Source organism: Neophocaena asiaeorientalis, unplaced genomic scaffold (assembly GCF_003031525.2).
Source record: "Neophocaena asiaeorientalis asiaeorientalis breed wild unplaced genomic scaffold, Neophocaena_asiaeorientalis_V1.1 scaffold396, whole genome shotgun sequence".
Lineage (NCBI taxonomy): Eukaryota > Metazoa > Chordata > Mammalia > Artiodactyla > Phocoenidae > Neophocaena > Neophocaena asiaeorientalis.
In genome coordinates, this window is record NW_020172455.1 from 5,751,057 (window position 1) to 5,763,874 (window position 12,818).

The 12,818-nt window shown below is 41.9% G+C and overlaps 1 protein-coding gene across 2 annotated transcripts in view; it reads right to left on the reverse strand.

Moving 5' to 3' along the window:
- RNF144A (ring finger protein 144A) overlaps positions 1 to 11,943 on the reverse strand; it is a 90,715-nt gene extending 78,772 nt beyond the window's left edge. For both annotated transcript variants that reach the window (XM_024737724.1, XM_024737723.1), the window contains exon 1: positions 11,801 to 11,943. The gene's annotated coding sequence lies outside the window, so the exon portion shown is untranslated. The remainder of the gene's footprint in view (positions 1 to 11,800) is intronic.
- Positions 11,944 to 12,818: the final 875 nt, after the last annotated feature.

Below are 12,818 nucleotides of genomic sequence, written 5' to 3' on the forward strand. Positions count from 1 at the left end.
ATCTTCTATTGCTCCAATTCATTATTGTGCTGGAGGTCCTAACTCAAACAAGGAAAACAGGAAAAAGAAAATGTGAGAATTGAAAGGAATAAACCATACTTTAATTATTCACAAATGGCTTTTTACATATAGAAGGATCCATAGACAAAATATTAGAAATACTAAAGGTTGAGTTAAGAGGCTGGATGCAAGATCAGTGTATAGATATCATTACAGTTTTATCCTCCAGCAAAGACGCCATCTCTGAAGGCACCCCAAAACTGAGGTGGCTGGAAACAAACAAACATGTCACATGTACCTAGGAGCATACAGCAAATGAGTAAGATCTATCTACAGAAAAGTATAAAGCTTTCCCAAAAAACATTTGTGAAGACAAATATATGGATACTGACACAATGTTCATGGATAGGAGAACTCAATATCAAAAAAAGTCAATTTTTTCTCAATTGATGTATAGATTGACTGCAATCCAAGCAAATTCCCCACAGGTTTTGTTGTTGTTTTTATTGTTGCTATTGCTGTTTCATAAACTAACTCTAAAATCTCTATAGGAGAGCAAAAGTCCACGTACAGCCAAACATCACCCAATAAGAGGGAAAAGATGAAAGGACCAAATATCAAGATTTCGTAGAGAGCTACAGTCATTAAGAGCAGGCAGCACTGATACAGAGGTGGGCAAATTAACCAACATACAAATAGAGACAACACAGAAAAACAAACCCATGCACTTAGGGAAACTCAATATATTACAGACTGTATATCCCAGATCAATAGAAAAAAAGGATTATTCAATAAGTGGTACTAGGAGAATTATTATTCTTTATGGATAAAAATAATCCTGGATTCCTCTATCACACACAAAAATTAATTCCAAATAATTGTAAAACTGATAAAAGAAAATAAGGGAGTAACTTATAACCTTGGGATACAGAAGAATATCTTAAGTGAAAGGCTCTAACTATAAATGGCCAAGGTTGTATACATTAAAATCAAGAACTTCTGTTCATCAAAAAGCACCTTGTGAAAATATATGGCACAAAATAGAATGTAATATTTTTAACAGTATGAATCTTCAGAATATATAAAGAATGCTTTCAAATCAATGAAAAAAAATATACAACCCACTGGGAAACTAGAACAAGGAGATGAACAGTCCTTTTACAATAGATGAAACAGATGATAATTAAATATGTGAAAAGAAGCTCAATATTATTGGTACGTTAAGTTCACGTCACTATTAATTTGTCAAAAATTAAGAAGTCCAATAACACCAAGTGTTGGGATAAGGCAGACATGAATCTTAAAGGACGCTTTCATTCACTGCTGATGGCAATGTTCATTGGTGGTATAATCACTATGGAAATCACCAGGACATTTTCTTGTAAAGTTGGTCATGAATTAGCCTTTCTTCAGGCCCAAACTCTCCTCCTAGGTATATAACCAAGGGAAAAAAGTGGTGTACGTATAGCAGAGATATATGTCCAAGAATATATATAGCAGAGTATTTTGTGACAGTAAAAGACTGAAAATAACTCAAACACCCACTGACAGGAGGAAGCATGGATGTTAACCTTATCAGATATTATGTAAGCGAGATGAATAAATATAGCTACACGGAACAAGGTGGTTAAATCTTAGAAACAAAACACGGAACCACAGCATGACACAATTTTTAATGAGTAACATTATATATACTTTTAGGAGTACAGACTACCAAAAATAGCAAGGGAAGATTAAATGATAGTGCAGGGGAAAGCAGTCAGATAGAGGAAAATGGCGACATCAATATCACAGTGTTAATGATATTTTTGTTTAAGAGACAGGTTCATGGATATTCATTAATTATGCTTCATAACTCACATACATAAAGTGTTGTATGTACTGGATCCGACTTTAAAAGATCTGCACATTTCTTTAAAAGATCTGCTTAGAATGGTGTTGTCTAATCTGATTCAGATTTAAAATGAGTATCTTTTCATGGGAACTAAATTTTCTAGATGGGGAAATTTAAAAAAATAAAAATCAATAGTGGTTTCCTCTGGGGAGGACAAAGAGATGAAGCATTTACATTTGTATTTAATAACCTGTCTAGGGCTTCCCTGGTGGTGCAGTGGTTGAGGGTCCGCCTGCCGATGCAGGGTACACGGGTTCGTGCCCCGGTCCGGGAGGATCCCACGTGCCGCGGAGCAATATTTTAATAATTTTACTACATGCATATACGTATTTAAAAAATTAAGTACCCAGCTTAATTGGTAAGCTTTAGGAACTCGAATTTGGTGGTTATGAGCAACAATAGCTCATTGGATTCAGAAAGCTCATTGTTGATTCATCATCAATGAAATTAAAGAAAACAAGGATGTCCGGGCTGAGCTGGTGACCAGCTCTCTGAACGGATGTCCTGGACCATGCCCACACCGCCCCCCAATCCCACGCCTCCATCGGCCCGGCCAGGGAGGCAGCTCTGGGCGCAAGAAGTCTAGATTCAACTCCAATATCAGCTCTTAAAGTCTACAGGTTTCATGATCCTTTCAATAAAGAGGACATCCTTTGGGTCCTGTCCTATAAAAGAATAAGAACCTTCCTCAGATTATGTACTTGTAATTTCTTCTCTATTCTATTGGGAGCTTTTTGATTCCCTAAAAATGGGGGGAAAAGGACGATGAAATGTTTTCCCCTGGCTAGCCCCCTCTTCAAAGATTATGAAATATGATTTTTTTCCCCATCTTGGAGCAATTTATACACAAGACATCCTGCTTCTCGTTAATGCTCACATTCAGTTCACTCACTCACACAGTGGAGAAGTCACAGTCTGCTCTTCATTCTGATGTTTCAAAACCCCAGAGTTCACTTGATTTTCTTTCTGGGGGATATTAGTGATAAGATTACACTCTCTGGTGTTCACTTCAGCTTGCACCACAGTGTTGAACTTGAACTGAGCAGAGAGAATCCAGAACACAATTACGAAGTACTCTGTGGTCATCTTATACAGCCTACACTTCCTAATACTTCTAGGGATGGATGCCCCAGAGCCCAACTGGCCTCTTCCCTCACGACACCAACCCCGCCCACTAATGGACTTCACAGTGATGTTCCAAAACTCCGCAAATAATTCATCACATTTCAATATATATGGCTCCTCCCATAGCTGGGTAGTTACTACTGGCACTCAAGATGTCTTGCAAACCTAAATAACTTCCTGTTGGCATGGCTGCAGAGGAACTGACATTCTAATACATTGCTTATGGGACTGCCAAATGTTACAGCCAATGTAGAAAACAGTTTGGAAGTTTCTTGTAAAGTTAACCATATCTAGCAAAAAAAAATTTAAATAACTTTGTTTCTGAAATTTCTGAACCAAGATGTTCTCCCAGACTTCCTAATCCTCCCTGCTTTCCTGGTGCTGGGAGTGCATGCAAAACCTTCTTTATCAGGCAGAAAGGTCAAGTGAGATCTGGAAGTTGGGTGTCCTGGCTTTGTTGGGCTCCACCACCAACTTCCAGCTGCATCATCTTGAACAAGTCGCTTTCAGTCTTAGTTTTCTCAACTGGACAGTAGGAAGAACAATAGCTATAATCACAGGAGAGCTGTGTAAGCTAGTAACAGTACACAGTGCACATGGAGGTTCATGTATGAACTCCAAAGCGATATACCAACGACAGCTATTAGCAGCCATCAGTAGATACCTCATCTCTCCCTAGACATTTGGACAGTGACTTCAGAAGCCAGAGAGTAAATTAAACTCTCTAGGGTTGTGGCTTCTCCCTGCCGTGCTGGAAGACATCCCTTAGCCAGATCCTCCAAATTCCTGCAGCCCTCCCTAGTAATCAGAATATCCCTCCTCAGAGAACAAAACGTGCATGACTGCGGGAATGCCTAGCCCTCCTCACAGCTGTGAGCAACGTGCTTCCTGTCATCTTGTTTGCATCTTCTGTGGTTCCAAGGTCCAGCCCCACCTGCACACACACTACCCTCACTGCCCCTTCCCTCAGGTCCCAGAGGAGGCTGCAGGTGGTCATTTCATTTGCATTTGGTTCCTAACCAGTAAATAATAGCTGAAAGTTGTTTACACATCATGAGAAATGTCCCCATCCTTCACGCACACCTGATCCTCACAAGGACTTCCGGGTAGGTAGGGAAGCATTGCTGTCATTCCCGTTTTCCTATGAAAATATCCAGGCTCTGAGACGTCAGGGACTTTCCCAAGCTGCACTGGGCAGTTAGTGGTGAAGCTGGGCCTAGACCTGTCTTCTGATCCCCTGTGTCCATCACTTCCTACCACACCACAAAGCCTTGAATTTGCTTTGTGTGGCACAAAGCAGAGATTTTCTGGTTTTGTTGGAGAGGGGCTGGGCTATAGCCAAAAATAACCATTTACAAGTACACAGGCCTTTAGCACATTCCTCAGTTGCCATTAAAAATTATAGAAGAATTTTAAATAGTTGCAGAATATGTAACTTCTGGCGTATTGGAAATATTGCCTTTTTAAAATAAAGTAGCAACAGTTTAAAAAATGTAATTTTCAGTATATCATTTTTTTTAATATGCATGAATAGCTGAAGCAATCCTGAGAAAGAAGAACAAAGCTGAACACTTCTCAATTTCAAACTATATGATGCAGCTATGGTAATCAAAACAGTATGGTATTGGGTAAAACAGACACATAGATCAACAAAACATAATAAAAATCCCAGGAATAAACCCATATGTATAGGAGAAATTAATTTTCAACAAAGACACCAAGAATATACAATAGGGAAAGAATAATCTCTTCAATAAATGGTGTTCGAAAAACTGGATAGTCACATGCAAAAGACTGAAACTGGACCCCTATCTTACACCATAAATCTAGAAGAAAACCTAGGCAGTAAGCTCCTTAACACCAGCCTTGACAATGATTTTTTTTTTTTTATTTGACACCAAAAGCAAAGGCAACAAAAGCAATGTAAACAAAAAAAGTAAACATCAAACAAAAAAGCTTCCACACAGCAAAGGAAACCATCAACAAAATGAAAAGGCAACCTACAGAATGGGAAAAAAATTATTTGTAAATCCTATGTTTGATAAGGGGTTAATATCCAAAATACAGAAAGAACACATACAACTCAATAGTAAAAGTACAGGGCTTCCCTGGTGGCGCAGTGGTTAAGAATCCACCTGCCAATGCAGGGGACACAGGTTCGAGCCCTGGTCCGGGAAGATCCCACATGCCATGGAGCAACTAAGCCCATGCACCACAACTACTGAGCCTGCGCTCTAGAGCCTGTGAGCCACAACTACTGAGCCCATGCGCCACAACTACTGAAGCCCGTGCACCTAGAGCCCGTGCTCCGCAACAAGAGAAGCCACCGCAATGAGAAGCCCGCGCACTGCAATGAAGAGTAACCTCCGCTCGCCTCAACTAGAGAAAGTCCATGCACAGCAACGAAGACCCAGCACAGCCAAAAATAAATAAATAAATTTATTTAAAAAAATAGTAAAAGCATAAATAATCCAATTTTAAAATGGGCAAGGAACTTGAATAGATATTTCTCCAAAGGAAATGTACAAATGGCCAACAGGGACATGAAAAGACGCTCAACATCACCATTCATCAGGGAAACACAAATCAAACCACAAGGAGATGTCACCTCACACCTGTTAGGATGTCTATTATCAAAAAGACAAGAGTTAACAAATGCTGGCAAGGATGTGGAGAAGAGGGTACCCTTGGGCACATGATGGAGATGTAAACTGGTACAGCCACTATGGAAAACAGTATGGAGGTTCCTCAAATTATTATAAATATAACTGCCATGTGATCTAGCAATCCCACTACTGGATATATGTCAAAGGAAACAAAATCATGAACTCAAAGAGACATCAGCACCCCCATGTTCACTGCAGCTCTATTCACAGCAGCCAAGGTATGGAAAAACCTAAGGGTCTGTCGGCAGACGAATGGATAAAGAAAACGTGATATGCGCGCGCGCGTGTGTGTGTGTGTGTGTGTGTATTTATTATTATTATTCAGCCTCAAAGAAAGAGGAAACCCTGCCATTTGCAACAACATGGATGAACCTGGAGGCTATTTCTCTGTCTGGTAATAAGCCAGACAGAGAAAAAGACCACATGATATCACTTACATGTGGAATCTAAAAAAAAGGAAAGAAAGTAAAACTCAGAGAAACAGCAAAGAGTAGAAAGGTGGTTGCCAGGTGCAGGAGGGTGTGGGAAATAGTTAGAGGTTGGTAAACGAGTGTAAACTTTCAGTTATAAGATGAATAAGATCTGAGGATCTAATGTATAACATGCTGACTATAGAGGCCCCTTGTTTAAACAAATACACTCAGAAAAAAAATTTGAGAAAAAATACATTCATTTCAATGCACCTCTCCATAGAAAATACCTTAATACATGATTTTATTATAACCATGTTTCAACTATGTGTTTGTCCATATTATTTGCATATTTAGCTCCTTCCAATAACTTAAGAGATGAAGACAGTTTTCACTGTCAAACCAATGAGCCAATGAGAATTCCTTTCTATCAGAAAGATTTTACCTTGGTTTTAAATTCAGATAAGTGTGTTTATATATAGATGATAGATAAATTATGGAATACACCCATAAAGTCAGCCATTAAAATAAGTAAATTCAGGATTAAAATGAGATTGAGATAATTCAATTATGCTATGCAGTTTTCAATCACGATCATGACTAGATACTAACAGTTTCCTCACTGATATTAATCAAGCAATGCTAAATGTAGCTAACATCATAAGTATGATAAAAGGATGATATTTCTCTGGTAAAAGTGCTTGCATGTGTTTGTGAAGCTCTGTTCTTAGGCTTTGGGGAATAATCCAAAAAGTACTGTATTTTTTAAATCGGGGGGAAAATATTCCATTAATTTTGTTAAGCCACGTGATCAAACTTTTCCTTTTGACTGTTTTCCCTGCTTTCCATCTTTTCTTTGTATTAGGAGCACAAGAGTGCCCAATGAATCTGTGCAAATCACTTTTTAAAAAAATCCTATCACTACCCTTAGCAAATCATAATGGTTTCCGACCAGCCACAGGAAAGAGTCTAACTCCAAATCTGCAGGGTCCAGCCCGAGTGGCCTTCCGTACTGCCTTCTCATCTCTGTCCCTCTCTCCTCTCCATTCAGACATGTCTCAGCCGTGAAGGCATCTAGTACTCAGCACCCACTTCTCACAGCCTCACTTCTGCTCTCTCCTGCGCTCAAGTTTTGGGAATTGGCGTTCCATATCTGCTTGTTAACACTAGTCAAAGGAAAACATAACAGCAGAAACCCGCCCCGTGTCTCCTCTTCCATCCCTCTTGGCCCAAGCACATGACCTTGCACATAATAGATGCTCATTAAGTGTCTGCTGCTTGGCTGTCTAGAGAAATCCACACTGCCCTAGGGAACAGACACTTGCTTCTCCTTGATCAGTGGTTCTCGTTGCCTCTGCACTTTGGGATGGGGAAACACCGAGAATGCTCACGGAGACTTACCCAGGAAATACTGACTTGACAGCAGGGCTTAGAGGATAGCACATATAGCTCTCAAAACAAAAAAAAATTTTTAATTAAAAAAACAAAGAAACTGCAGTTGAGACAAATGTGGAAAATGTGGTCATTAAGCTTTATTTGAACAGGACCTTCCACCATAGCATCTCAGAACAGCATCTCTAAGTGTTTCTATTTCTAAAAATATTGCTCGTGTAACTACCTCAGTCACTCCAAAACCATGAGAAGTTAAGTAGGGTATTGATATTTTCGATTCTAGTTAGAGTTTTAAACGACCTTTGCCTTAAAGCTTCACCAGCCAAGAGCAGGGTTGAGCCCAGCTGTCCCAGCTGCAGCTCTCCACATGCCGGCCATTCCCAAGGCTGAGTCAAGGCCAAGGCTCAGTTAAAGTTTCTTAACAGAAGATTTATTTTCTTACCAATGACATTCTCCACTGGAGGAAGAAAGAAAAAGAAAAAATGAAACTGTCTTTTAGATACAGCTACGTCAATGACAGAAGTGTGAATTGGGGGTGGTTTATATCCTACGGAGGCCGTTTCTCTTTATAAAACCTAACCATTTAAAAATATCTTTGCTTGTGCTGGAATGCCATTTTCTGGTATTTTGGCTTCTTCAATATGAATCTTTTGTAACTATGAAGCCATTTCAGCTCTTGGAATTTGCTGGAGACAGATTCCCAAGCAGAACGTCCTGGGAGGTGGGAGTGGGCAGATTCAGGAAAGAATGCACAATTCCACTTGGCCTTGCAGTGCATTTGTTCCAGGGTGCTTTCATGTTTTCCTCATACCTGAGGGAACTCTGTCTCTGGACCAGCAAATGTACTGCAGAGAGGGATGCAGTAGCCCTGAAACGTTAAAGTCGAGGTTAAAAGAAAAAGAAAAAGAAAAATCCTCTTAGTGTCCAAGGCCTATGAAGAAGGGGAAGGGCGGCTTCAAATGTCAGCTGTCACATTTCCTGTGTCTTTACTGCACTGATGAGCCTCAGCAAAGAAATGTGTTGGTAAGAAATAAGCGATATATTCCCAGTATTACCAGAGGAACATTGGTAATATTGGTATCTGGTTCGGGATTCAACAAGAGTTCTCGAGCAGGCCCTTTCACAGTGCAGGCAGTGAGGGAGCTCCCTGGTGGCCTAGTGGCTAGGACTCCCCACTCTCACTACCAGTTCAATCCCTGGTCTAAGAACTAAGATCCCACAAGCCTAGAGGTGTGGCCCAAAACATTTAAAAAATAAAGGGCAGGCAGTGAAAAGGCAAAGCGGGGTGATGAGAACCTGAGGCTCGGGGGAAGGAACGTTGGAATTTAGGTTCCCGAAAGCACCCCAAATCCCCAGGTTCAGGCACACGGTCAGCCCACCACCTCTGGTCTCCCCAGCCATTCCCTCCAGTGTCCCCGGCCAGACAGCTCTGGCCCTTCTCCTGCACCTCCAATCCCCCTATCGCCCAGCCCAACCTCCTCCTCACGACCGATGTCCTCTGTCCTCAAGTCACCGTGGTAATCTCCAGGTGACCTGGGCCATCTCTCTCCTGCAGATGCTATTCCTGGGGCCACCCCTTTCAATCTGTCCGTCTCTGCTCAGCCAAATGACAATTCAATTCTTTTTATTTTTAAATTTTATTGGAGTACAGTTGATTTACAAATGTGTGTTAGTTTCAGGTGGACAGCAAAATGAATCAGTTATATATGTATCCATCAGTCTTTTTCAGATTCTTTCCCCATATAGGTTATTACAGAATACTGAGTGGAGTTCCCTGTGCTATACAGTAGGTCCTTGTTAGGTATCTATTTTATATACAGTAATGTGTATGGACCTAGACATTATCATACTAAGTGAAGTGAGTCAGACAGAGAAAGACAAATATCAGAGGATATCATGTATATGTGAAATATAATTAAAAATTGATACAAATGAACTTCTTTACAAAACAGAAACAGACTCACAGATCTCCATAATTCAATTCTTGAGCTATTGTGTGTGTGTGCCCTCAACTCCACAGCTGAACTGTCTAGAAAAACACACAATCTCACTGATGAGTCCAGGTGGACTCTTACGACTAACAGGTGATCTCTGCACCTTCTTCCCTTTTTCCCCAAACTTACAAGCCCTCCTGCACCATGGCACTCTCAGCTGGTGACCTTACTTCCTATTTCACAAAGAAAATAGAAGCGATCAGAAGAAAACTCCTCTTCTGAGCACTACCTCGGCACCCATGTATCTGTCATTTAGTCCGTCCCCCACCAGTAACTATCTGCGCTCTGCCTGAAGCAAACAACTCCACCTGTACACGAACGCACCTCCCTCACCCACTCAAGACATGCTTCCAGCAACCCTCTGTCCTATATTATCAACTTTTTACTCTCTACTGAATCATTCCCATTGGCGTATAAATAATGTTAATGCTTCCAACTCAAAACGAATTCTCTTGGCCTGAGTCACCCCACCAGGTACCACCCCATTTTCGGCTCCCCTTTGCAGCAAACCTTCTCCAAACTGCCGTCAACAATCTCGGTCTCAGAGTTCTCCCTCCATCTTTCCCTCGGTTGCCATAGTCACCAGACCCACATGACATTTTGCTGTTTTTACCGAAGGCACCAATGACCTGCGTGGCACTGATCCAAGAGTCAATTCCAGTCTCTGTCTCATCTGGCCCATCCACACACTGGGCACAGCTCATCATTCCCTCCTTCTGAAGTGATTTCATGTGGCTTCCGAGATGCCTCACCCTTGGATTTCCCCTCCCTCTCTGGGGGCTGCCTCTTGGTCTCCCACTTCCTTTGCTCCTCCTAAAGCCGGAATGTTCCAGGGCCCAATCCTGGGAACTCCTCTCTCACTAGGATCTCACTGACCTTATTCCTTTACATCCCAACTGCAGGCCAAAGACCCCCATTGTACCTTCAGCTCAGATCACCATCTTCAACTATCAGATGTGGATATACCTGTCCACTCAGTATCTCCATTTGGGGGGATATTATAATCTCAAACTCAACCTGTTCAAAACTGAACTTCTAACCTCTTTTGGCACCAAACCCTCCCCACCCTGCAGACTTCCCCATCTCAGGTGGCGACAACTCCCTCTAGTTGCACAGCCTAAAATCTCTGCCATCATGATGGACTTTCCCTTCTTCTCAAGCCCCACACCCACTCTGCCAGGACATCGTAAAGGCTCTTTCTTCACAATATAGCTGGAATGTGACCACGTTTCCCTACTTCCACGGCTACCAGTGGCGCAGGCCACCAAATTATCTCTTGTCTGACTTACGACAATGGATTTCTCTAATGACCTCTAAGTGGTCTCCTGGTCTACCCCCCATCAGGCAACACTGATACCAGAGTGAGCCTATCAAAATGGATCCCGTCCCTCCTCTGCCTAAAACACTGCACTGATTTCCCATCGTAAAGCCTAGAATTCCCCCCATAGCCCGCGAGGCTAACGGGTTTCTGTGACCTCCTGACCACTGTCTGACCCCACTGCCCGACTCACTGCTTCTGCTGGCTCCCCTGCCTCTCGGTGTTCCCCCAACGTGCTGCGATGCACAGACTGGACCCTGGGCCTTCACACCCACCTTTTCTTCTAGCTCCAAGTCTCTTGTCCCAGTCGGTTAAATGGCTAATTCCCACACTTCCTTAAATCCACGTTCAAATGTTGACTTTCTTATGAGACCTCCCGGAGCACTCCATTTAAAACTCCACCCCTCTAAACTTGGTAGCTTTTTATTTTCTCCACAACACTTATGCCAGGGAATGAGACATGAAATTTACGTCTTCACATGGTGGTCAGCCTCTTGGTGCCTGTCCCCACCCTCCACTCACACGCCCCCCCCCCCCAACCTGGAATCTCCATGAGAGAAGTTTGCGTCTGTTGTGCTCACCGTGGGTCCTGGGTTAGAACAGCACCTGGCACAATACGGCTGCTCAATCCATATGTTCTGGACAACTTAGTGAATCACTGAGACCCTAGGGACGTCACTTTGATCTTCTAAACCTGTTTCCTGGTCTACAAAACCGGACTAGCAATAAAAGCCTCGTGAGCTTGTTAAAAGCAGAAAATGAGGACCCGTGTGGTAGCCTTTGTAAAATATTAATTACTATAACCACTTAACATAATATGTTGAAGACCATCCTCAAAACTCATTCAGGGGAAACAAACTAGGCAATTGCTTATTTGGTGTGGTTTAAGAGGTACAGAAAAACCCATCCACGTTGGGGTCTTTCCCAACAATGGCCTGAGAGCCCACCAAGAAGACATAAATGAAGGTTTTCAAGCTTTCAATTTCCAATGTCAAAGTTACCTTTGAGAAGTCCTGATGGGAGGAGAGGAACGGTCTTCTGGCCAAATCCTGGTGTCCTGATGTGCTCAGCTGGCCCTCCCTCTCATGGCAGGCTGCCCATCTGGAGTAGTGGGGGAAGATCTCTGGCACTGGGGTCCCTGCAGACCTGGGGGATGGGGAGTGTATCAGACTCAGCAGGGTGAACACCTGGGGAGCAGGAGAAGGGCACAGGAGCTTAGAGAGCAGGTTGGGGGTTGGCAGGGGGCAGCAAAGATCATTGTGCTGATTTAGAACCCAGCATCAGCCTTTCAAATCCCCAACCCAAGGGGGAAAACTATTGATATAACTACTAGAAATCTAATCTGATCAACATTTGGAAGGTACCACCGGAGAAGAAACTAAGGTTTATGGTATAGGTAATCAAATTCCACAAAGAAGTTAACAGATAAATCTACCAACACAGACAATTCTCACATAACAATGTGTCCCTGGGTCTCCATTTCTGTCCCCTCCTTTTCCAATCACAGCCATTCAGGTTTGCCCCAGTGGGACTCCTACAGGCAGAGGTTTAGGGCCATAGAAAAGTTTAAACATAAGGCAAGATTATGTTAACTGTAATCCCCAGGGCAACCACTAACAAAACAACGGAAAAATGTATAAGACATGAACAACAGAATTAAAATGGTATGCTAGAAACTAACACAAAAGAAGGCAAAATGGAGGAATAAAGGAACACAAAAGACATAAGATCCATAAGGAAAAAAAGCAAAACGGCAGACATAAATTCTATCTTATCAGTAGTTACACTAAATGGTCTAAACGCTCCAATCAAAAGGCAGAAATTGGAACAATGGATAAATAACATATGCTGTTAGAAGAGCACCAAAACAGAATCAAAAAGAATAAAATACTTATGAATAAATTTAACAAGATATGCAAGATCTGTACTTTGAAAACTACCAATATATCATTACAAGAAATTAAAAACTAAGTAAACAGAAAGGACATCCTGTGCTCATGGGTTGGAAGACAATATTGT